Source organism: Macaca thibetana, chromosome 5, assembly GCF_024542745.1.
Source record: "Macaca thibetana thibetana isolate TM-01 chromosome 5, ASM2454274v1, whole genome shotgun sequence".
NCBI lineage: Eukaryota > Metazoa > Chordata > Mammalia > Primates > Cercopithecidae > Macaca > Macaca thibetana.
The window spans coordinates 8074706-8101673 of record NC_065582.1 but is presented as its reverse complement, the minus strand read 5'-3'; the positions used below and the strand labels follow the sequence as shown (position 1 = coordinate 8101673).

General features: G+C 39.2%; 1 protein-coding gene and 1 pseudogene across 1 annotated transcript in view; one reads left to right on the top strand and one right to left on the bottom strand.

Moving 5' to 3' along the window:
* Positions 1–26968, top strand: part of TENM3 (teneurin transmembrane protein 3) — a 2279939-nt gene that overhangs the window by 1384587 nt on the left and 868384 nt on the right. The window lies entirely within an intron of this gene.
* Positions 152–26486, bottom strand: LOC126954370 (cyclin-H-like; annotated as a pseudogene).

The following is a 26968-nucleotide window of genomic DNA, read 5'->3' as shown; positions in this document are numbered from 1 at the left end:
GATGTTTTCATATGATATATTATTTATTTATTTATTCATTCATTCTGTCACCCAGGCTGGAGTGCAGTGGCACAACCACGGCTCACCTTAAAAGCCTAATATGCTTCCTAATTCTCTTGATTAGTTAGCATTGACAGTCAACTTGAAATGGCTAGAGAGAGTCTACCAGGTCATCATCAGTCTACTCTTCCTCCTCCTGTCTGTATTTCTTTGAGACATCATCATTATCTTCCACAGCCTTTCCTTTTCTTCGCAATTACATTAAGTGCAAGCTCAGCAGAATGACATTGCTCCAACTTCGGCTTCAGAACAGCAGTTTCTTCAGATCTGGGTGGTACATACTTTTTTACTCAATTTCTCCTGCTTTTCATTATATCTAGTAACTGTGACAAGCAAGTTCTGTTCTCTCTCAAAACCAGACTGTCCAATAAACAACTAACTTTCCATAGTAATTCCAGCCCTGAAGGCACTAGATAAAATGGCAGGCAGGGCAATTTGGGAAGGTGTGTATAAATGGTAAGCAGCCGTCAATGTGATTCTATTAAGAAGTTCATCAACTGTTTTCCTCAAAATGTCTGGATTCTCCAGCATTGCATAGTAAGTCTGTGAGGAAGCACTCCAGTGGTCTATAGGGGTTGTGGACAGTCAGATGGAAATGTAAGTTGCTGTATACAATGTAGTTCATATTCCAAACTCTGTTCAAGTGTCTCCTCCTGTCTGAGAGAACTCTCCCAAAGGTTTCCAACAAACTGGGGACTAGATACATTCAGTTTATCTACGTTGTAGGCCAGAAATGCACGCGTGAGCATTATTATCCGGGAGTGATAGTTATTACTTATTTCCCTTATTTAATCCTCAAGAAAAAGCTACCTCAGATTCTCCTTTTGAGATGAGAAACCAGAAGGATGGGCTTTACAGTTAAGAAGTAAGTGATGAAGCACAGACTGCATGTGCCTAAGTTTCTCTCTTTAACACAGAGCACAAAGTCAAATGCCAATAGGGCCAAGCCATATTGAAAATGAGGGATACAGTTTGGGAATCACCCAGTGTCCTTTCTTGCTTTTTCTTGTTTCTTGTTTTTGTTTTTGTTTAGAGATGGGTCTTGCTATCTTGCCCAGGCTGGACTGGAACTCCTGGGCCCAAGCGATCCTCTTGCTTCTGCCTCCCAAGTAGCTGGGACTACAGGCGTGTGCCACCACTGTTCTAGGCTTCTTCTTGCTTTCTTTTGTCAGCTCACTTTTTTATTTTTTATTTTTTGAGATGGAGTCTCACTCTGTTGCCCAGGCTACAGTGCAGTGGCACAATCTTGGCTCACTGCAACCTCCGCCCCGTGGGTTCAAGCGATTCTCCTGCCTCAGCCTCCCCAGTAGCTGGGATTACAGGCACCCGCCACCATACCTGGCTGATTTTTTGTGTTTTTAGTAGAGATGGGGTTTCACCATGTTGGCCAGGCTGGTCTCGAACTCCTGACCTCAGGTGACTTGCCTGCCTCTCCACCCAGCCTGTCAACTCACTTTTAATAGAAATCAGAGTGCAGAGAGTATTTCTCTGTCATGAAAAAAACGGTATAGTCACTAATTCATGATGATGCTTCAAAGTAAGGGTGCGACAAGGAGCCAGGAGGACTCTGGCAAGTTGGAGTATATAGGCAAATCCTGAACGGGAAGCTCCCACATGTCCCTAGCCAGTCACTGCCATCAAGTAAGACTGGCCCAGAGTAGCCAAATCTTCCACTTCCTCAAAAGAAACTAGAAATTCAGATTTTTATGTGAAATATCCCAAGGTTTTAAATGTTAGGTAAACATGGACAATCACCAGAGACCATAGAAGGCTTGTCTGAAGGCCGGGACACAGAGACATGTCAGCCCACAGACACCCTGGCTGTAAATCCTGGCCAGGGTCCTGTGCTGGGTATTACAGTGAAAGGATGAGATGTGGAGAAGGGAAGAAGGAGAGAGGGTGACATGCGAGACAGCTCAGAGATACATCATAAGGAAGGAAGGAAAGGCAAACACAAGACAGCGCCATTGCCCTATGGGATCATCACCCCACAAGCTCTCAGAGGAGGGAGAATTACTCCCATCTGGGGCAGCCAACGCAGGAATCATAGATCTGAGCAGACCCTGAAAGAGGCCAAGTGCTTGAATGAGTAGAAAGGTACCTCCATGTTTCAAGATTCAGACAAAACAATGAAAGTGAAATGTTCTGAAATGCATGAGACACTGTACACATTTAAAGAAGTATTTCCTATTTACAAAATAGAGCTGGCATCACATATGAAGTTTATATTGTCTATTTCTTGCACATAAGGGTTTGTTACCATCTTATTAAGACAACGTGTATTTTTGACTAGAGTGCTGAGCTATACAAGTTCTATTTTTAAATCAAATGGTTGTATGTGTATATTTCATACCTGGGAGTGCAAGTCACTGTATCTGTCTTATTCCATCCTTTCTTCCTTTGCATTTATTTATAGTTTCTTTGCTGAAAAAAAATCAGTTGATTGTTACGTTGTTAGTTCCATAAAGGCAGTTTTGAAAATTCAATGTGCGCATATATTTTGAAGTGACTTTCAATAATTAGGGACTGATTTGAAATGTCTGGTAGTGACAGTTTCCCTTTGACTTTCGGTAACCTTTCTGTCCTCAGTCTGGCAGCTGAAGGTTTTTGGTTTGTGGCTTTTAAAGTGGTGTTAAGGGACATATTTCTGCCTGAGAACAGAGCTGTCCACCCACACGTAGCCCAACTACACTATGCTCATGCAATTATAAATTAAATAATAATTTAATTTTAAAATATTTAAATTTAATATTTACATTCCATATTGGGCGATACATTTTAAAGACAGCAATTTTCTGATGAATGTTTTTAATTTTAAGCACTCTAATATAAGGAATAATAAAAATGACATTTTAGACTGTTCTGAATTTAGGAGCATAAATAGAGAAATTCGGGGCCTAGTTTTCAAGAATAGATGCTAACAGAATAAACAAAATTAAACCTGTCATTATATAAAATTTTTATTCGCCCTGTGCATGATATTTTAATATGCATTTTATGGAGTTTGTAGAAAGTTTCATTTTTCGTTTGGAGGAAAAGATAGTGTTACACAGTATAGGTGATAAATCAGGTTCTCATAGTTATGTGTGTGATCCTTAAAAGGTGAACGCACTAAATATACCTCGAAGACACAGCCATTAACCTTAAAGTGGATCGCAGATTTGACCTGTGGGAAAAAGAAGTGCAAGCGAGGTGTAGAGGTTTTTATTAATACTCCCACTATTTGGTTATAGGTATTCGAATATTTGAACATAACGTTTATAGGCTAGCTCCATAGAGCCTCCTGGAAATCTTTATTTCACTGGTTTTCCAACTTGACTTCTGCCTTCCGCCTCTGAATTCATTTCTTACTGTCGTACTACTGGCACCTAGAAGAATTTCTCTCGACTATTTTAACAAGCCTTCAGCTGGCTGTTTTCCCTACCTTATCAGTTCCCACTTACGTATCTTCACTCCTGTCATTAAGGCCATAAACAATGGAGTGAGTCAGACAGAAGTTTAAATTCCAGTTCTGCTATCATTTAGCCCTGTGTCTTTGTGAAAATTATTTAATCTCTGTGATTTTGAATACCTTTATTCATAAAATAAATACCTTCTCTGGTATTGTGGGGACTAAATCAGATGGGTCTATTCCCCACATCTTGACCACAGAATGTTTGTTGCCACGGATAAAGTCCCATACTGAAATGGGATGATTAGAGACACAGTCCCTCCTCAGCTCATCCAGCTCACCTTGGGTAAATCATTAGAATTCCCTAGGTCCAGCTGCCGCACCCAACAACTCAGGGGGCAGACGTGGTGACTCAGCCCAGCTGCTGTTCTTCCCGATCCACGTGCTCATTGCCTCCGCACAGCTGGGGAGAGTTTCCCCACCCACATCATACTATATTTGTTCATGGATCATGGTAATTATTTTTTAGATTTTAAAAAGCAATATGATGCAATGAACGAGAGATGCCTTCCAATCCTTTTATGCCTACACACTAGGTGTTCGAGGGCAAAGGAAACAGCAGGTACTTGATAAAACCTGATTACGTAAATATTCTCCCCAATACAGTGTATAGCATTAACCTACATAATACCAAATCACTACAAGCAGCACATCTTCTAGACTTAATTTCTTTGAGTCTATGACTGAATGTTGATATTCTTTGTACAACAAAACAATCTTTTATGTCAATATATCCACTGAGATTTTATAGAATTTTTTACATTTATTTCCAGGTTATATATTAGTTTTTTAAACAAATGTATACAAAAGAATATCAAAAAGTCTCATTATTATACTATTCATGTTGCTTTTGCTATTTTTATAAAGAAAATAAAATGTTTGCAAATGTAGACACATGTGTAACACCTTCCTGTCCTCAGTTATTCTATTCTAAGTTGGTCATTTTATCAGTTTTATGTCTTAGTCCAGAATATATCTGTGCATATATATAGCAGCCTATGTGCACATACATTCTTTTCTTATTTATACCTTATAACATGCTAAATAAGTGCTCTATACCTCACTTTTTGCTCTTTATAAAATATATATATAGGCCAGGTGCGGTGGCTCACGCATGTAATCCCAGCACTTGAGAGGCTGAGGAGGACAGATCACGAGGTCAGGAGTTCAAGACCAGCCTGGCCAATATGGTGAAACCCCATCTCTACTAAAAATACACCTGTAGTCCTAGCTACTTGGGAGGCTGAGGCAGGAGAATCACTTGAACCTGGAAGGCGGAGATTGCAGTGAGCCGAGATTGTGCCACTGCACTCCAGCCTGGGCGACAGAGCAATTTTTTTCTTTTTAGACAGGAGTCTCACTATGTCGTCCAGGCTAGTCTGGAACTTTTAGGCTCGAGTAATCCACCTGCCTCAGCCTCCCAAAGTGCTGAGATTCCAAGTGTGAGCCACTGTGCCTGGCCTCACTTTTTACTCTTAATACTACTCCTTGGAAACATTTCCTTATAAGTTACGCAAAACCACACAACTTTTAAAAAGTGACTGCATAATATCCCATGATATGGCTATCTCATCATTTCCATTCGAGCTCCCTTTTCATAGTTTCCTTAGCTGTTTCCAGTTGTTGGCTATTGTCATTGCCATTGCTGCTTCAATGCGCGTCCTTTTACTTTACATCTTGGAAAACTTATTTGAGTACATCCCAACTCTGTGATTAGGATCAAAAGGTATGTAAATTTATTTGTAGCTTATTTTATTTAAAAACTTTATAATCCTTTTTCATGTTTAACCCTCTCAAAATCACTGCCCATTTTACAGATAAGACAAAGTGGGTAATTTGGTCAGAACACATGATCAGTTAACGTGTAGAGACAAAATTAGCACTGAAACCTTCCTGCATTCTTCATTTCTCTTCTATCACTTCAAGCTGCATTTCCAATGAATTCCAAAGAAAAGGTCATCTGGAAAATTGGGTGTCTTCAATAAATGGATTAAGGTGGTGGTTGACAAACCTTTGAAGAACCGCATGGCAAGAGATGCAAAGAAAGACACGCTGTGTTGTTTTTTTCCCCCCACAGACTGACCTCTTTGGAGTTACAATAAAGCCAAGCTTTTTTCTTTCCTTGTTTACCAGGTTCTATGAGAGAGAATAAAGAGAAAGATATTCATGTTGATGAAAATGATGACAGATAAAATGTGTTTGAAGGCTATAAAAACTCCTTACATCTGGAGCAGCTGGCAGCCTGGGATTGGACTCTACGGGGAGCTCATAGATATCTAATTTGAGCAATGGTTAAAAGTAAACTTGGGAACAGCTGATTCAGTGCAGTTATCTCTGGCTCTGGGAAGTTTTTGTGATGTTTAGAGGCTGGCACATAAAAATCCACATGACACATATTTGCTGAGTCTAATATCCTTATGAAAATGAACAGGGATGATTTACAGGAATATATTAGACACAGATGTTCTTATATAAACCAGGATATAACATGATATAGGAGGTAATGAGCCATTAAAATGGGCAGAAAATACTTGCTAATGTTTCAATAATTATGTACATTAAAATACACAAATAACATACAAATATCAGTGGCGTAGAAATCAATTAGATTAGATAAATTGTTAGTCATTCAGCAAATAATTATGGCCTACGACAAATAAGGCATCTTGCTACAAATCACAAGACACAGAATCTTTGTACCTCAAGTGTATTTCAGATCACACACGGGGGATACTGTCTCCAAAATGAAGAAACCTAGTACTTTAATGAAAGCAGAGACAGGTGGGCTAGGGCCATAAAGCTATTTAAGCTATTGTGATTTTAAGCACTGGGCTGATCTTCAGCTCAAATTCCACATTGGAGCTTTCAGGAATGAGGAAGAGGAAAAGTCAAGGGAAAGTTGACAACTTAGTTGGATAAACTTACATGACAGGATTCTGATACGATAGGTCTCCAAGCTTCATTAGGAATTTTCATTCCAAGCTCTGATACATGCTGCCCTCATGATGCTTAAAATCTACAGAATATGATGAGCATACACAAACTTCTCTAATATGAAATGGTATAGTGATACATATGACGTGAGTCAATAAAATAAGTACAGCTAGAACAGTAGCAGCGGGGATGGAAAGAATGAAATGACTGAAGAACTGTTGCTCAGGAAGAAGCAACATGAGGGTTTTTAATATTAGTGCAGGTGGTCTGGTGCAGTGGCTCATGCCTGTAATCCCAACACGTTGAGAGGCTGAGATGAGTGGATCACTTGAGGTCAGGAGTTCGAGACCAGCCTGGTCAACACAGTGAAACCCTGTCTCTACTAAAAATACAAGTTAGCCTGTAATCCCAGCTAATCTGGAGGCTGAGGCAGAAGAATCACTTGAGCCCAGGAGGTGGAGGTTGCAAAGAGCTGAGATCATGCCACTGCACTCCAGCCTGGGCCACAAAGCAAGACTATCTCAAAAAAGATTGTTGCAGGGAATGAAAGAAAAGTAAGAGGTGAAGCTCAGGATTTTGAATCTCTACTTGAGAGATAAGAAGAAAGGTGGCACTATTGGGCAAGATGCAAGGAAATGTGAGTTTGAAGTAGAGTTACCGCATGCTGAAGTCAATGAGCTGGCAGGGCTTCTGTGCAGAAATATCCAGCAGACCTTCGGAAATGCATAAATGGAGCTCTAAAGCAGTAACAGCACAAGGGTCACATGTTTGATTTTACTCTGCTTAGAAAGGATACTTGAATACATGGGTGAGGATAGGAATATATGCAAAACAACACAGAGAGGACAAGAAAATAGACCAAGATGAGCTGTCCATCTCACTGAAGCAGGAACCAATGCAGGAATGAAAGAATGATAAGGTTCATGAGCCACGTGTACTAACACAGAAGCCGAGACAGGAAGGCGATCTGAAAAGAACTGGATGATTTGAGATATAAAATGTACCTTGCAAACAAAGGAAGTTGAGGACTGAGAAAGTGCCATTGAATTTGGTCCTGTTGGAAGTAAATGCTCAGTGCTGCCAAGTGAAAATAGCACTTGGGCAAAAGTTTCTCAGCAAGGCAATTTAATTCTATAGAAGGGTGCATCTCGCGGATGGAGCAATGGCAAGAGCACACCAGACAAGAAAGGGGAAGGGGGTCTTATTCCTAACCCGGCTAGTCCCTACTGCTGTGTCTTTTCCCTATTGGCTAGTGTTAGACCGCAGAGTCTAAGCTAATTCCAAATGGCTATTTTAAAGAGAGCAAGGGTACGAGCTGGAGTGGTGGGGTGAGTAGTTTTGGTGAGAGGGACAGTTACAGAACAGGTGACTAAGGATACCTAAGGACAGAACAGGTGATAGAGGCTAGGAGGGGGTTGTTTACTGACACTAGGGGCAAGGAAGGTAAAGAACGAGGAAGTCAAACTTTAAAATGGAGAACAAAGAACAGGGAAGCTGAACATACTGACATATTGGTTCTTTGAAGAGGAACTCAGAACTCATTGTACTTAACAATTTTTCTCTCTCTTGAATTTTAAAGGAAGTTAACAGGCTAAACTTTGAAGAGGAATTTACTGTATCCTACAGTCCATAGGATGTGATTGGTGATATTCACACTTGAGCTTAGCCAGGAGGCTGAGAAGCAATGTGATTGGTGATGTTCAATGGAGAAGATGGTGGTAGAGCAAAAGCCAAATCACATCTTAGCCTTGTCTATTGCAATCACCTCTCAACTGCACTTTCTACTTCTAATCTTTCCTTTCTTCAACCATCCTTCTTTCTGCCCAAACTTATCTTTCTAAAAGTCAAATTTAGTGGTATCACTCCTTTGGTTAAAATGTTTTGATGGCTCCCGTTGCCTGAGGACTTCAAAGTTCTCCCAGTTGAGGTCACACTCAACTGATACCATTTGCTACAATCAACTGCATATTATTTGCCCTTCTTTAGCAGGTCCAAAGTTTTCACACCTTTTTCCTTTGCTAATGCTGCCCCTTCAAAATAAAATACCTCCTAATATCTACCAATGGCCTACAACCTATCTCAGGTGTCTCCTCCTGTGCAAGGACACCCCAATCCTCCAGGCAAAATGAATGCCTCCTCTCAATGTTTCCATAGAACTTTTCAGGGATTGCTATTGGGTTACTAGGTCATGTTAACTGAATAATGATTTTTTTATATGTTGTGTCTCTCCTAATGTGGTACAAAACATACGACAGTATTATATTCATTCTTACCGCCCCAGTACCTAGCATTGTCCATACATGTTGTTTTTTTCATTACTTTTGAATGAATGAATGCATAAAATAGCTGCTAAAATATAAGATGTTTGGGAATGGAGAGAGCTGAGCATGTTTGAAGGCAGAACAGAAGGAATAAGTCAAGGGAAACGATGGCTAACGCTGAGAGAGGGAAAGGAGGAGATAATTAATGGAGCTACATCCCGAAGAAGACGGGATGAATGATGTAAATAACAAAGATGGTGAAGTGAGACTTGGGAAGAAAAAGAGACAAATTTTCAACTGAACCAGGAGACTGTGGACAGGAGACCATAAGTGAATTGACGATCATTGAGCCCCTTTTATCCACCAGGTACTGGGATAGGTTATGTATCTTTGCTCATTACTTAGCATTACAAGCCTTGTAACCTGTCCCTTTACAGATGATCAGGCCAAATTGAAGGGTTTTAGAGTTTGGTTTTAGTCACATAAGTCAAGTTCGAATCCTGGGCCATTTTCTCCCAGTCTCCTGCTTTTTCCATGAAATAAAAATTGTCAGTGGTTGGAGGCCACACTAGGAGATCAGGAGGACAAGGCACTTTCCACTGTTAGAAGGCAAAATTAAAATGACTTAGAGTGAGTCTGGGCTGGATTCGTAGGTAAGTGAAGCCAGAATGCTGCTTACATTCACATAGGCATTTTCATCCTGCTCCTTTACCAGTTTGGGCTGAGAAAGAAAAGGCCACTGTTATGTTTCAGAGTTTCAAGAATCTTCTGAATGTTTCCAGCACTTTCCCTCGGATTCAGGAAGACTGTATTAGATACTTTGTTCCACAAATACCGACGAAGCACATGCTATTATGTGCTCAGCATGAGGAATTTCTTACGAGATATCAAATAAGAGTCAGACATAGTCCTTAAGGAAAAGATATTTTAATGGAACTTTGATAGAAAGAAAATCACTATTCCATGAAGAGAATATTATACATGCTGTAAAAGTGATTCAAAGAAAAAGATGAGACAATAATTGATCTGAATCTAATGATATATTTGAAACAGATTATATATTAAACCACGAAGGCGGAATAGGCATTCCATCAGAAAGAAAGGAATAAAGGAAAGGAGAGAGGAGAACAGAGAGGGGAGGAGAGGAGGGAAGAGGAGAGGAGAGGAGGGGAGAGGAGACGGGAGGGGAGGGGAGGGGAGGGGAACAGAGAACTTTGACTGTGAGGGACAGAAAGGTGGTTCAGGGAGCCAGAGGTAGTCCAGTGTGTATCATTGGAAAAGGCAAAAATTAAACACTATGAGTAACGTGTACAATTTTGAGTTACAGGCTAAGAGATTATTAAGATACATACCCAGCAGGCACTAGGGAGCCACTGAGGGTTGAAGAAAACTCCAATACAGGCAGTGTGATTTTACAGATTTGGGTCAAGTTTATTCTTCAAGTAAAATCCTTCTGTGGCTTCTCACCACCATTAGAATAAAGTCTAAAATCCGTATCAGGCCCCTTCACGTCATGTATCACCTGATTTCAACCAAGCAGATTTTTAACTCATGATGGTGCCTCAGCCCTCCCAGCCCAGGGGTTTAACATATTCTGTCCCCCAAAAAGACTCTCTCCCCTTCTTCCCTTGGGAAATGCCCCACTTTCTCTCAAATCTCATCATACACATCACCTTCTCAGGAAGAAATTATCCTCTGATATTCTAGGCTAGATGAGTTCCCCTAGTTATACCTTCAAGGCAAACTGTCCTTTCCAACATCAAATTAGAATTGTAATTCTATACATATTTGGATCATTACTTGGTAATGCCTGTCTGCCAAATTAAACTGTAAATTCCATGAAAGCAGGAACTATGTAAAACCGGCTAATAAACATTATCTCCGTGTCTAACACAGAAGAGTAATACATAAATCAGCTCAAGCCTATGAATGGTTGAAAATGACTTATTTGATGTGAGGCCCTGAGATGAAAAGACAAGGAAGCTGTTAGACATCTAGAAAAAGGGTTGTTGAAAGTATGACACAAATAGAAATGGAGAGCTGTGTTTGAGATGTATTTTACGAGTAGAAGCAGGCCAGGCACGGTGGCTTACACCTGTAATCCCAGCACTTTGGGAGGCTGAGGGGGGCAGATCACAAGGTCAGGAGATCGAGACTATCCTGGCCAACATGGTGAAATCCTGTCTCTACTAAAATTACAAAAATTAGCTGGGCGTTGTGGCACCTGCTTGTAATCCCAGCTACTTGGGAGGCTGAGGCAGGAGAATTGCTTGAACCTGGGAGGCGGTGGTGGCAGTGGCTGAGATCACGCCACTGCAATCCAGCCTGGCGACAGTGAGACTCTGTGTAAAAACAAACAAAAAGAGTAGAAGCAGTGGGACTTGAAATTTATTGGATGGATTATGTCTAAGTAATTGGAGAAGCCTGATTAAAAAAATATGTAAAATGTTCCATTGATTTTCTATCTTTCCTGATTTTAAAGAAATCCTTTCTCAGGTCAACTACAGTATCTCCCAATATTGCCATTCCTTTTATCCTACGCATTCTTTATAGAACAGTCTAAAAATATTTATTGAGCACCTACGATGTGCCTGGTACTCTTATGGGTGCTTGAAACACATCAGCAAACAAAGCAAGCAAAGATCCCTACATTCGTGGAGCTTACATTTTTGGCAGAAAGATACAGAACCTAAAGAGTAAACTGCAGATATAAGCATATTATAGTGTGCACTCAAAGGTGGTAGGTATAGGAAAAAGAAAAGTAGAACAGTGTAAAAGGGATCGATAGAAACAGCCCAGTGGCACTACCCCAGTTATCTAGAGCACATAACATGTATTAATTTTAAAAGCGTCTCTCTTTTTCTGTTTGTTTTACTTTTAATGAAACCCAGAAACTTTCCAAGTAGGCATTCAATGAAATGTAATTGCTCTTTTTCTCATCTGTTTCCTGGAGATAAAATCCTCAAGGGCAGAGAAGAAGCAGGATATCACAGAAGTGGGAAGAAAGCTTCCTGGTTGGAGCTGGGAGGGAAAGTTCTGTACTAATACCCTACCCATCAGTTCAGGAGCTCTCAGCGCCTCTCCCGACGCAGCGCTCAGCATCTCAGCATCTCAGCATCTCAGCATGTCAGCATCTCAGCATAGTTCCTCAGACTTCCTTTTTTTTTTTTTTTTTTTTTGAGACAGGGTCTTGCTCTGTGGCCCAGGCTAGAATGCAGTGGCATTATCTCAGTTCATTGCAACCTCCGCCTCCCAGGTTCAAGGGATTCTCATGCCTCAACCTCCCGCAAGGCTGGGACTACAGGTGCCCACCATGACACCTGGCTAATTTTTGTATTTTTAGTAGAGACAGGGTTTCACCATGTTGGTCAGGCTGGTCTCAAACTCCTGACTTCAAATGATCTGCCCGCCTCAGCCTCCCAAAGTGCTGGGATTACAGGCGTGAGCCACTGCACCTGGCCTGTTCCTTAGACTTCTAACCAACTCCTTCATTTTGTTATTACACTCTGAAAATATTTTCTTAGGCTACTTTTCTATTTCTCACTTTTCATCAGTTTCTTCTCTCCAAAAGTCTTTCATGGCCTTACTAACCTACAGGAAAGCACTGGACAATGCCTTTTATTTGTAGGTGAAAGTTGTTTCAAATAACTAGTTTGCTACGCTTAATTTTTCATTCATGAATTATAATTTTTTCATGGCTTTCTGAATAGTATTAATAAAATTTGCATATTCATTCTAACAGTAAATAACATAATAAAAGATAATAAATATTTAATGACTTTTCCTTAACTTTTAGAAAACAGTTGGAACAATTCAACCTGTTAAGACAGTGTTTACTTAGAAACTGACTTCTCAAAACAGAAGGTAGATACATTTTTTAATTGCTCATAACCTAAACAGTAAGAAAAGAATAAATTAACTTCTTCATTATCTTAGTCTACAGGAAGACTATTTTTTAAATGAAAGAACAGTTTGCTAAATAGATTCCAATTATTTAAATCAATTAAAACTTAACTACAACAAGTTTAAAAGTCAAATATTTAATTATTATTTTCATTTTTTCCCAATAATGGAGTTATTTTGTTATATTAAATTAAATGTACTGATTATTTTGGCTTTGGGCAGACATGACTTTAATGTGTTTATAGGTTCTCAATTAATGCATCAGTGATTTCCATAAAATTCTAGATGCTTGACTTCTCCTTTAAAAAAAAAAGTTTAATACTCCTCATTTCTTCCTATCTGTCTGCTTCATTCATGTATACATTCATATTCCCCTCTATCCCTGAAGGTATATAAATTGACAATCTCAATTCATTGATCAAAGAAAAAGTATCAAAAATGGACCCTATTCCTCAAAAGGCTTGCAACGTAGTAAGAGTGACAAAAAATAAGTAATAAATTCAAAAAATAATTAAATACAAAAAGGCAACTTTAATAGGATGTTAACTTTGTTTCTTCTGCATATATTGAATTTTCAGTTGAGATACTATCCCCACTCCTCAAAATAAAGCAAAAGCTGGGAGCAATGCCGTAGGTGCCAAGCCACCTCAAAGGCAGGAAACAGGCACTGAAGACGGATCCGATGTGAGAGGATAAGAATTCCTTTGGGAAGTTGCTGGAGAGTTGTGGTACCATGATACCGGGCAGGGGAGTGTTTCCCTGTAACCTTAATCCAGTTGATGAGGACTTAAGCACAGTCACCCAAAATGTTGAATGTGTGTCTTTGGTATCTCAGAAACCCAGAGACTGATGTCTGACTTTTCCAGCACCAACTTGGTGGCCTACTGGAACAGAAAGAGCTGAGCTGGGAGTGAGCTACACAAACATCACAGGGTTCCTCCCCAGCAGAAGCAAAGCAGGTGTGTGTGTAAGTATGTGTGTGTGTAAGTGTGTGTGTGTGTGTGTCTGGTGTATTGGCAAGAAAAAAATTAGAGAAAGATTTGAGGTTTTGGTTTGACACTGAATTCAACTTTTTAAAACCAAACCTGAGGGGCCATTAACTTTTTACCTGAGAGTAATCTTTAAAAGTATGAGATTACTTGAGATTTTACCCCAAGGCCTGGAACTACAGTTTGTTGGAAGTAGGTCGAAAGGTGGCAGGAGAAGGAAATGATGACGTTGTTTCCTTCAAGTGCCCTTCCCAGTCCTGTGCTTTCAATGAAGTGACACAATCGATTGGAGTGAGGGACCACCAAGTTCACTATGAACTACAGAAAATTATTCATCCAAATAAAAGAGATGGGTATGCAATGCAGAGAACAACACAATTTTCATGAAAAAAGATTGACAAAGAGTTGGGGGCCAGTTACAGAAAACTTTAGAGTTTGGACATCATAAAGTCTGGGGACACATTAAACTGTGGCCCCATTGCCTAAAAAGCTCAGCGGATCATTCTGCAAAACTAATTAAAACCTGAAAATCGACTTTGGACATAGAGAATAAAAATACACTATGTCTTCAAATGCTCTGCATTTTCTTTAAGAAATTTGTATTAAATGGCTTATCAAAGCCTGTTATTAGCCCCCACTATTAAATATACCAAGTAAATCAAGATGTAAACAAACATATTAAACTACCATTTCATTAAGGGCACAGTTTGAAAGTTAATCGGATGACAAGGGAATAAAGACAGGAAAGGAAACAGTGTGAGTGAGTGGTTCAAAATAAATGATAGACTGGAAACATCATTTGAAGAGCAATACAGCGAGGAAGTAGATCAAAAGATAACGTCTTCCCAGGAGTTTCTTTTGTCATTTAAAATAATTTTTCATGTATGGAGGTAAGCATGGTTCTAGGAAAAGAATTTTGAACTTAAAAACAGTGGGTACAAACTGTTGTTGTACCTAGTTGTACATCCAACTCCTGAGTATATTAATTGTACATTCATTATATGAGTATACTAATTTATGCTAATTGTTGGGAAAGACAGTGCCCCCCTCAGTCTCTTGGGCTCTTTCATGTCTTACTGGGTTTATCAAGAATGCAAATTGCTGACGGCTCTTTTCTGGGGCTGTTTCTCAGGGTCATATTTGCAGAGCAACCTAGACAGGTGATGTCAAGTCTCTCTCTGGGACAAAGATCTTGTTTTCTTACTGCTTGCTCTAAAGCAATGGATTCCCCAAATTCAGTGTTCCCTGGCTACAGGCAAACCCGCTGCGAGTATAGCATCCATGTGGGCCCCTCCACATCTCTCCCATGAGATTTGAAGAAGGGACAAAGGAAACAAACACAAACATGATGATGCTCATACTGCTGATTGAGCTTTGAGTGCCGAAGTCCTTTGTTTCAGACCCAGGAGTCTTGTGTTTTGTGCCAGTATCTAGGAAGCATTAATTGGCTAGTTTACTCGCTTATACGCAGGGTGAAATATCAGACCCAACATCATCATTGATATGTGTAGTCTTTACCATGCACATGACTTCACCTGGTTGGGTATATCACTCAAGAATATTCGAAATACTGTATTTGGAATATTATGTTATGCTACTAGTCTAATCATCCCTTACTTGTTGGAGAACTGTTCATTGTTACTGCCTCAAAGCAAATTAATAACATGTATATACCTGAATAATTCAGAATCCTTTCCTTACTTATTTAAGATATTCATCTTTTAAATAAGCTTGATCAACAATTTCTCTTCATTTGAACCTCCCAACTCTTCCCCTTTTCACCAATTTGTATTGGCTGTCTTTCTCCTCCAGAGGCCTGTTTGAACACACAAGACACACAACTTGAATTAAAAATAGAGAGATGGTCTGTTGGGGTCTCTTCTCTACTCATACTGTGACATTGATTGCAACTTGAACATGCCAAGGAGTTACCTCAACCTTATAACAATATATAAAATAATAAACAGATGTGGCAACATAAAAATATTGCCATAATCTTGTAAACGGCAGGTTGAAGTAAGATAATTATGAGGATGAATAGCCTTATTAGTGTCAAATTCAATAGTATTTTCGGTAAGTGTGTGACAGAGCGTCTTCTATTCCTTTGCAACCAATGGTGAAGACTGGTGGAAATATGAACTTTTTCTCAGATTCATAAAGGCAGAAGAAGAGATAGTGACATAATTATAATTATATTAAGAAGCATGGTTGATTGGTTGTCAGCACACTTACATTTAACAGTCTTGGGTGTTTTTACATGATAATGGCATAATGACAGTAATGAACTTAGAAGTTATTCTTAGCAAAGTATCACAGCAGAGTGCAATCGATTTCTGCAGAAGCTATAAATGCAATCTTCAACCTTATAGGTTATTGTAAATGCAAAGCACAAATTCTCATTCATAACTACTTAATTAAAGAACATTATTGGTTTACCTGTAATTGCTTTAATTTATCACAGTGTTACAATTTATAAGTAATGTGTGTTATTCTCCAGTAGTTTTATTGTAATTACACATAATTTACAATTCACATTACTGGATTTCTAATTAGCCTCTAAATATTCTTGGTTATAAAAATGAAATACTATTTTAAGGAGAATAGGATAATTAACGATGTATTAAATCTATTGGCTGTCAAGCATTTAACAAACAATAAAGTCAACTAATTCAGGCGATTTCGTTGATGGGTTATAAAATTTTATAAAGTTATGGAGTGCAACTTAGTCATTCCTTGAGATGCTGCCATTAATAACACTGTTTCAAATTTATCTTGGTAGAACTCTGGTCCACATTATATTTGGCAAAACAACACATCCAGCATCTCCTTTTATGTTTGGGTGGATGGCACTGGAGAGAGGCCAGTGTAGATATCCATCAAAATATTCCTAAACAAGCTTTCCTAATGTTAGAGTTTCCAAGTTACTTGACTTAGAAGGTGGAATAGTGACAATTTCAATCAATTGAATCTATTGTGATTCTAGAGATTGGGAAAGATAATGTGGTTAGCTTAGTAAATTCACTATTTTGAATTTCCTTCAAAGTTTGTAAACAGCCTTGTTTTGGCATGATGTAGCAATAGGCCAAAGTCACATGACTTCACCCTTTCATTTGAAGATAACTAATGAAAGACATACGGTGAGCCATAATGTTCTATAGAATATGCAGCCACCTCTACAGTGTGTTTTAAAAGGTCTTCAAAATTCAGTACTTTTAAATAAACCTGAAATTTCTATCATCAGAAACAATCCTTGTGGTTAGGCATTGATCCAGAAAGCTTCCATAAATGCAACTGTAATATGTACACTGAATGAAATATGAATAGTCTTCATCACTGAATTCACAAGAATTCATTTTTAAATGAGATGATATCAGGCAAGAGGTAGAAGGGACAGAGAAAATACTGTCAGAAAATAAAGAAGAGAAGAAAGTTCTGTTGAGGCAAGAAACTTAGCTAAAGTGACATAAAACTATGTACGGTAGGATGGGGATATGTCCAGCAACCCAAAGAACCTTGTGATGTTTCTGTGTGCCAGGACAGAATAGATCATTGAAGAAAATTGAGACTGGCATCCTTGCTTGGTAAGTTTGTCTAAGACCAATCGTAAAATCTCCCTGCTAAGGTTTTTTGGGTTTGGGGGTTTTGTTGCTGTTTTAAATCCTGGTCCTCGAAGCTGTTGCACTTCCCTACCTTTAATGAAAATGGAGCTTTCTATAATTCAGAATAAAAATAATTGATTATAACTTTTTAAATGGTATCAAAAGATATGGTCCTGGTGTGGCTGGCAAAATGGCCAAATAGGAACAACTCCGGTCTACAGCTCCCAGCAAAATCAACGCAGAGGGCGGTGATTTCTGCATTGCCAGCTGAGGTACCCAGCTCATCTCATTGGGACTGGTTAGACAGTGGGTACAGCCCATGGAGGGCAAGCAGAAGCAGGCTGGGGCATCGCCTTACCCAGGAAGTGTAAGGGGTCTGGGAACTCCCTCCCCGAGGCAAGGGAAGCCGTGAGGGACTGTGCTGTGAGGAACGGTACACTCCAGCCCAGATGCTACACTTTTCCCATGGTCTTCGCAACCCACAGACCAGGAGATTCCCTGGGGTGCCTACGCCACCAGGGCCCCGGGTTTCAAGCACAAAACCAGACAACTGTTTGGGCAGACACCAAGCTAGCTGTAGGAGTTTTTTTCATACCCCAGTGGCGCCTGGAATGCCAGTGAGACAGACCCATTCACTTCCCTGGAAAGGGGACTGAAGCCAGGGAACCAAGTGGGCTACCACCCATGGAACCCAGCAGATCCCACCCCTGCGGAGCCCAGCAAGCCAAGATCCACTGGCTTGAAGTTCTCTCTGCCAGCACAGCAGTCTGAAGTTGACCTGGGAAGCTCCAGCTTGGTGGGGGGAGGGGCGTTTGCCATTACTGAGGCCTGAGTAGGTGTTTTCCCCTCACAGTGTAAATAAAGCCACCAGGGAGTTCAAACTGGGTGGAGACCACAACTGCTCAGCAAAGCCACTGTAGCCAGACTGCCTCTCTAGATTCCTCCTCTCTGGGCAGGGTGTCTCTGAAAGAAAGGCAGCAGCCCCAGTCAGGGGCTTATAGATAAAACCCCCATCTCCCTGGGACAGAGCACCTGGGGGAAGGGGCAGCTGTGGGCACAGCTTCAACAGACTTAAATATTCCTGCCTTCCTGCTCTGAAGAGAGCAGCGGCTCTCTCAGCACAGTGCTCAAGCTCTGCTAAGGGACAGACTGCCTCCTCAAGTGGGTCCCTGACCCCCGTGCCTCCTAACTGGGAGACACCTCCCAGCATGGATTGACAGACACCTCATACAGGAGAGCTCCAACTGGTATCTGGTGGGTTCCCCTCTGAGACAAAGCTTCCAGAGGAAGAAACAGACAGAAATCTTTGCTGTTCTGCAGGCTCGTCTGGTGATACCCAGGCAAACAGGGTCTGGAGTGGACCTCCAGCAAACTCCAGCGACCTGCAGCAGAGAGGCCTGATTGTAACAAGGAAAACTAACAAACAGAAAGGAATAGAATCAACATCAACATAAAGGACGTCCACAAAAAAAGCCCATCCAAAGGTCATCAACATCAAAGACCAAAGGTAGATAAATCCACGAAGATGAGGAAAAACCAGTGTAAAAAGGCTGAAAATTCCAAAAACCAGAACGCCTATTCTCCTCCAAAGGATCACAGTTCTTCACCAGCAAGGGAACAAAACTGGATGGAGAATGAGTTTGATGAGCTAACAGAAGTAAGCTTCAGAAGGTGGGTAATAACAAACTCCTCTGAGCTAAAGGAGCATGTTCTAACCCAATGCAAGGAAGCTAACAACCTTGAAAGAAGATTAGACGAATTGCTAACTAGAATAACTGGTTTAGAGAAGAACATAAATGACCTGATGGAGCTGAAAAACACAGCACAAGAACTTCGTGAAGCATACACAAGTATCAGTAGCCAAACTGATCAAGCAGAAGAAAGGATATAGGAAACTGAAGATCAACTTGATGAAATAAAGCATGAAGACAAGATTAGAAAAAAAAAAGAATGAAAAGGAATGAACAAAGTCACCAAGAAGTATGGGAATATGTGAAAAGACCAAACCTATGTTTGATTGGTATGCCTGAAAGTGATGAGGAGAATGGAACCAAGCTGGAAAACACTGTTCAGGATATTATCCAGGAGAACTTCCCCAGCCTAGCAAGACAGGCCAATATTCAAACTCAGGAAATAAAGAGAACACCACAAAGATACTCCTCAAGAAGAGCAACTCCAAGACACATAATTTTCAGATTCACAAAGGTTGAAATGAAGGAAAAAATGTTAAGGGCAGCCAGAGAGAAAGGTCGGGTTACCCACAAAGGGAAGCTCATCAGACTAACAGTGGATCTCTCTGCAGAAACCCTGCAAGCCAAAAGAGAGTGGAGGGCCAATATTCAACATTCTTAAAGAATTTCAAACCAGAATTTCATGTCCAGCAAAGCTAAGCTTCATAAGCAAAGGAGAAATAAAATCCTTTACAGACAAGCAAATGCTGAGAGATTTTGTCACCTCTAGGCTTACCTTACAAAAGCTCCTGAAGGAAGCACTAAATATGGAAAGGAAAAACCAGTACCAGCCACTGTAAAAACATTCCAAATTGCAAAGACCATCAACACTATGAAAAAACTGCATAAACTAACTGGCAAAATAACCAGCTAGCATCATAATGACAGGTTCAAATTCACACATAACAATATTAACCTTAAATGTAAATGGGCTAAATGCCCCAATTAAAAGACATAGACTGGCAAATTGAATAGTCAAGACCCATCAGTGTGCTGTATTCAGGAGACCCATCTCACATGCAAAGACACACATAAGCTCACGATAAAGGGATGAAGGAATATTTACCAAGCAAATGGAAAGCAAAAACAAACAAACAAACAAAAAAAGGCAGGAATTGCAATCCTAGTCTCTGATAAAACAGATTTTAAACCAACAAAGATCAAAAAAGACAAAGAAGAGCATTACATAATGGTAAAGGGATCAATGTAACAAGAAGAGCTAGCTATCCTAAATATATATGCACTCAATACAGGAGCACCCAGATTCATAAAGCAAGTTCTTAGAGAACTACAAAGAGACTTAGACTCTCACACAATAATGGTGGGACACTTTAACACCCCACTGTCAATATTAGACAGATCAATGAGACAGAAAATTAACAAGGATATTCAGGACTTGAACTCAGCTCTGGACCAAGCAGACCTAATAAACATCTACAGAACTCTCCACCTCAAATCAACAGAATATACATTCTTCTCAGCACCACATTGCACTTTTTCTAAAATTAACCCCATAATTGGAAGTAAAACACTCCTCAGCAAATGCGTAAGAATGGAAATCATAAGAGTCTCTCAGACCACAGTGCAATCAAATTAGAACTCAGGATTAAGAAACACATTCAAAACCGCACAGCTACATGGAAACTGAACAACCTGCTCCTGAGTGACTACTGGGTAAATAACAAGATTAAGGCAGAAATAAGTTATTTGAAACCAGTGAGAACAAAGACACAATGTTCTAGAATCTCTGGGACAGAGCTAAAGCAGGGTTTAGAGGGAAATTTATAGCACTAAATGCCCACAGAAGAAAGCTGGAAATATCCAAAATCGACACCCTAACATCACAACTAAAACAACTAGAGAAGCAAGAGCAGGCAAAATCAAAAGCTAGGGGAAAACAAGAAATAAGTAAGATCAGAGCAGAACTGAAGAAGATAAGAACACGAAACACCATTCAAAAAACCAATGAATCCAGGAGCTGGTTTTTTGAAAATGTTAACAAAATAGATAGACTGCTAGCCAGACTAATAAAGAAGAAAAGAGAGAAGAATCAAGTAGACACAATAAAAAAAGATAAAGGGGATGTCACCACTGATCCCACAGAAATACAAACTATCATCAGAGAATACTATAAATACCTTTATGCAAATAAACTAGAAAATCTAGAAGAAATGGGTAAATTCCTGGACACATACACCCTACCAAGACTAAACCAGGAAGAAGTCTAATCCCTGAATAGACCAATAAAAAGTTCTGAAATTGAGGCAGTAATTAGTAGTCTACCAACCACAAAAAGCCCAGGACCAGACAGATTCACAGCCGAATTCTACCAGAGGTACAAAGAAGAGCTGGTACCATTCCTTCTGAAACTATTCCAAACAATAGGAAAAGAGGAACTCCTCCCTAACTCATTTTGGAGGCCAGCATCATCCTGATACCAAAACCTGGCAGAGACACAACAAAAAAAGAAAATTTCAGGCCAATATCCCTGATGAACATTGATGCAAAATCTTCAATGAAATACTGGCAAACCGAATCTAGCAGCATATCAAAAAACGTATCCATCACAATCGAGTCGGCTTCCTACCTGGGATGCAAGGCTGGTTCAGCATACACAAATCAATAAATGTAATCCATCACATAAACAGAACCAATGACAAAAACCACCTAATTATCTCAATAGATGCAGAAAAGGCCTTTGGCGAAATTCAACACCCTTCATGCTAAAAACTCTCAATAAACAAGCTATTAATGGAACATATCTCAAAATAATAAGAACTATTTATGCAAACCCACAGCCAATATCATACTGAATGGGCAAAAGCTGGAAGCATTCCCTTTGAAAACCAGCACAAGACAAGAATGCCCTCTCTCACCACTCCTATTCAACATAGTGTTGGAAGTTCTGGCCAGGGCAATCAGGCAAGAGAAATAAATAAAGGGTATTCAATAGGAAGAAAGTCAAATTATCTCTGTTTGCAGATGACTAATTGTATATTTGGAAAACCCCATCGTCTCAGCCCAAAATATCCTAAAGCTGATAAGCAACTTCAGCAAAGTCTCAAGATACAAAATCAATGTGCAAAAATCACAGCATTCCTATACACCAATAATAGACAAACAGAGAACCAAATCATGAGTGAACTCCCATTCACAATTGCCACAAAGAGAATAAAATACCTAGGAATACAACTTACAAGGGATGTGAAGCACCTCTTCAAGGAGAACTACAAACCAGTACTCAAGGAAATCAGAGAAGACACAAACAAATGGAAAAACATTCCATCTCATGGGTAGGAAGAATCAGTATCATGAAAATGGCCATACTGCCCAAAGTAATTTATAGATTCAATGCTATTCCCATCAAGCTACCATTGACTTTCTTCACAGAATTAGAAAAAACTACTTTAAATTTCATATGGAACCAAAAAAAGAGCCCATATAGCCAAGACAATCCTAAGCAAAAAGAACAAAGCTAGAGGCATCATGCTAACTAACTTCAAACTATACTACAAGACTACAGTAACCAAACCAGCATGGTACTGTTACCAAAATAGATATGTAGATCAATGAAACAGAACAGAGCCCTCAGAAATAATGCCACATATCTACAACCATCTGATCTTTGACAAATCTGACAAAAACAAGCAATCGGCAAAGGATTCCCTATTTAATAAATGGTATTGGAAAAACTGGCTAGTCATATGCAGAAAACTGAAACTGGACCCCTTCCTTACATCTTATACAAAAATTAACTCAAGACAGTTTAAAGACTTAAATTTAAAACCTAAACCCATAAAAACCCTAGAAGAAAACCTAGGCAATACCATTCAGGACATAGGCATGTGCAAAGACTTCGTGACTAAAACACCAAAAGCAATGGCAACAAAAGCCAAAATTGACAAATGGGATCTAATTAAAGTAAAGAGCTTCTGCACAGCAAAAGAAACTATCATCAGAGTGAACAGGCAGCCTACAGAATGGGAGAAAAATTTTGCAATCTATCCATCTGACAAAGGGCTAATATCCAGAATCTACAAGAAACTTAAACAATTTTACAAGAAAAACAACCCCATCAGAAAGTGGGCAAAGAATATGAACAACACTTCTCAAAAGAGGATATTTATGTGGCCAACAAACATATGGAAAAAAAGCTCATCATCACTGGTCATTAGAGGAATACAAATCAAAACCACACAATGAGATACCATCTCACACCAGTTAGAATGGCGATCATTAAAAAGTCAGGAAACAACTGATGCTAGAGAGGATGTGGAGAAATAGGAACGCTTTTACACTGTTGGTGGGACTGTAAATTAGTTCAACCATTGTGGGAGACAGTGTGGTGATTCCTCAAGGATCTAGAACCAGAAATACCATTTGACCCACTGATCCCATTACTGTGTATGTACCCAAAGGATTATAAATCATTATGCTATAAAGACACATGCACACGTGTGTTTATGGCAGCACTATTCACAATAGCAAAGACTTGGAACCAACCCAAATGCCCATCAATGATAGACTGGATAAAGAAAATGTGGCACATATACACTGTGGAATACTGTGCATCCATAAGAAAGAATGAGATCATGTCCTTTCCAGGGACATGGATGAAGCTGGAAGTTTCTCAAGAAACTAACACAGGAACAGAAAACAAACCACCGCATGTTTTCACTCGTAAGTGGGAGTTGAACGATGAAAACACATAGACACAGGGAGGGGAACATAACACACTGGGGCCTGCCAGGGAGTCGGGGGCAAGGGGAGGGATAGCATTAGGAGAAGTAGCTAATGTAGATGACGGGTTGATGGATGCAGCAAACCACCATGGCACGTGCATACCTATGTAACAAACCTTCAGGTTCTGCACATGTATCCCAGAACTTAAAGTATAATAAAAAATAAAATAAAATAAGAAAATGTGTGACTGCATGAACCTTTCTGAAGCCTAATCAAACCTGAGGTTAGAAGTTCCTGAATTGAACTTTAGAAAGAGTAATAAATATATTGTCTTGCAGTTATCAATCAGAAAAAAAAGATGTGGTCCTAAAATCATAAATTGTATTTACAGTTCAAGGCATATCACCATAACTGCAAATCATCTACTAAATTCATCTGCCTTGAAATTTGGTTGTCATGAATAAACTAAGTCCCATTTTAAAATAGTACACCAATTATACTCACAACCATGAACTGTTAATAGCACAAATCTATTCTATGAACTTTTGTCATCTGACATTGAAATACTCACACCCCCATCTAGTACCGCATTATATTCAGAGACATAACCAAAGAGGCTTCCAAAGACTGTAGCCATTTCCAGCAAAATCAAGGGTTAAGAGGTCTATCTTGTGTCTTCCATTAGTGGGTGTCACTGTGATGAAATTAACAAAGCCCTATTCTGAAGACTTTCGGGACCAGCTTGGAAGCATTTTGTGATAATGGTGCTCATTGTAACTGGATTTGACCTGTGGTTAATTCATATCAGCAACTAAAAATGCAGGCATTTAACTACACTGAATTTAATTCTAGCCCAAACCAAGCTTTTTAGTCAGCCTACAGTATCACAAGAAATACTGTAGAATTGAATAGTTAGCTGCATTCAATCAGACTCAATATATTTTTTGTGTATTTTTAGGTGAGAAATGTGAAATTAAGGTGTATGGGATGTCTGCATTTCCTTCTCTTCCTGGCTATCTTTATTTAACATGCTCAAATCAGTTATTAGGTTATGAATGTGTCTCAATTATTTCTAGAAACAGGTTGATGAAATTGATTTTTCTACAGTAAAATTCCCCTTTGTGTGTGTGTTTTGTGTGTGTGCTTTTAAATCACACTTAAACATACATAGGAATATGATGTTGGACAATGCGCTAATTAAAGGGAAGACTTTAATGGACCTCATAGAGGGTAAGGACATGCCGTACCTCAGTTGATTGCTTCTCGATTAGGACTCAAACGCTATCCCATTCTTCCTTTTGGGTATGACTTGAGTCTGTACAGTGCACTACATAAATGATTTTCCATGGCTTTTTAAAAGGCGGTGCATATTAATATTTTAAACTGAAGTAATTGCTTCTTGCTCAGCAATGGGTTTCATTTATGAGTGTTTATCCTCAGCAAATGGAAAGTATGGTTAATCTCAGTTAAAAATTGGTTCTTTAAATAGCTCTAATTACATTCTGTTTATATTTATATGTGTTAGACACTTAAGATTTAATCGGTAGCAGTTCTAACAAACCATAATGTTTATTAGCTGGTTTTAAATTATTGTTATGGATGGGAGTTGAATAAGAAAATAAGTGATTTGTCTACTATCAAACACAGAAAATAAAAGATGGACCAATGCTTTAAAAAGAGTTTTTAGCATAACTTCAAATTTTAATATAATGTATGAGAAAGAGGTCATATTAGGTCAATTCGTTTTCTTTTTTCTTTATTTTTTGAACTCTAACAATAGAAAAAAATGTGGTGTCTAATGGCATAAGATTAGTGAAGTTTTTGTTTTCAAAAATTATTAAGATCCTCGTGTTCGAGTGCTAAAAAAGAAGGGACTAAATTTTGCATTTTAATTCATATTTATTCAGAAGAAAAACTTACATGAGATATAACGTGTTGATTTTTTAATGAAAAAAATTTGTTTTAAGTTGATGTGATGCTAGGTTAAGTCAATTTAATTTGCTTAAATTCTGTATTTTGATTAAACAGAAAAGACCTTGTTGGATTCTGCTTCTTTCCTGAGAAATTTATCAAAGGACTTCCTCGAATCTTTGAATAAGACTTCTGAATTGCACATGGCTCACACACAGTGAGTTAGGAAACTCGCAGTCATTTTATTGACATTTAATTTTCAATTTGTTTTATTGTAATTTTCAAGATATGCAAAATGAAGTATAATTCAAAAGACAATTTATTAATAACACCTGTATCTCTATGGAACTAAAAACATTTGTGATTGTTTTCAAAAGGCAATAGTATTCCCAGAAAAGAAGTTTGTAGAAGTATTAGTGTCATTTTATAAATAAGGAAGATGAGACAAATATTACAACTGCTTTACATTGTGAAAAATGTAATCATTTTATCTCCACCTTAAGCTCCGAGCTCTGTCCCAAGAGCTATAAGCCACCATAGCCTGCTAGGCTAGTTCTTCTTTTGTAGAAACTCATTTCTCTTTTGTTTTCTATTTCTGTTGCTACTTTCTAGAGCATGTCCTGGCTACCTTATGCCTGAAAATAAAGCCTTGCAAATTCAGTCTAGTCTCTCTCTGCCCAGCTACAGGACTCCACTATGGCACTTGTCCCCTTAAGCACCCACAATCATGCCACTCTTCACTCTCAAAGCTGCCAGGAGATGGCCTCTCTCTATTGGATAAAAGCCCACATGCTCATCTCTGCATGCCGGGCACTTCTGGATCCGGTGCCTTTACCAGGCCTTCAAACTTACCTACCAGTGGTCTGCAAAACTCTCGAATCGCAGCCAAGTCTCATGTCCATCTCAGGTTTTTCCTCCTCTGTACCGATGCCTTTCCATTTTCTTGAAGGACATTCTACTGACATCGGGCCTTATGGAAATCTCCCCTATTCTTGAAGCCTCAGACAAACCTCATTGCCATTATGTTACGTTCCAGATCTGGGTTCTGAATGCATTTGTTTTATATCATTCATATGTCATGTATCCTATTTACCTCATAGCATAAATATTCATATCCTTGTTCATGTCCAAGCTATGTAACTCTAGCTTGGCACATAATAGTACTCAGTTCATATTTGTAAATAGATATTTATTACAGGATTAATGAATGTCGCTCAGTGCTGAGTGCTTTATTTTGCATAATTAAGAATCAGGGCTGGGTGCAGTGGCTCACACCTGTAATCCTAGCACTTTGGGAGGCCAAAGTGGGTGGATCACCTGAGGTCAGGAGTTCGAGACCAGCCTGACCAATATGGTGAAACCCTGTCTCTACTAAAAATACAAACAAATTAGCTGGGCGTGGTGGCGTGCGCCTGCAGTCCCAGCTACTTAGGAGGCTGAAACAGGA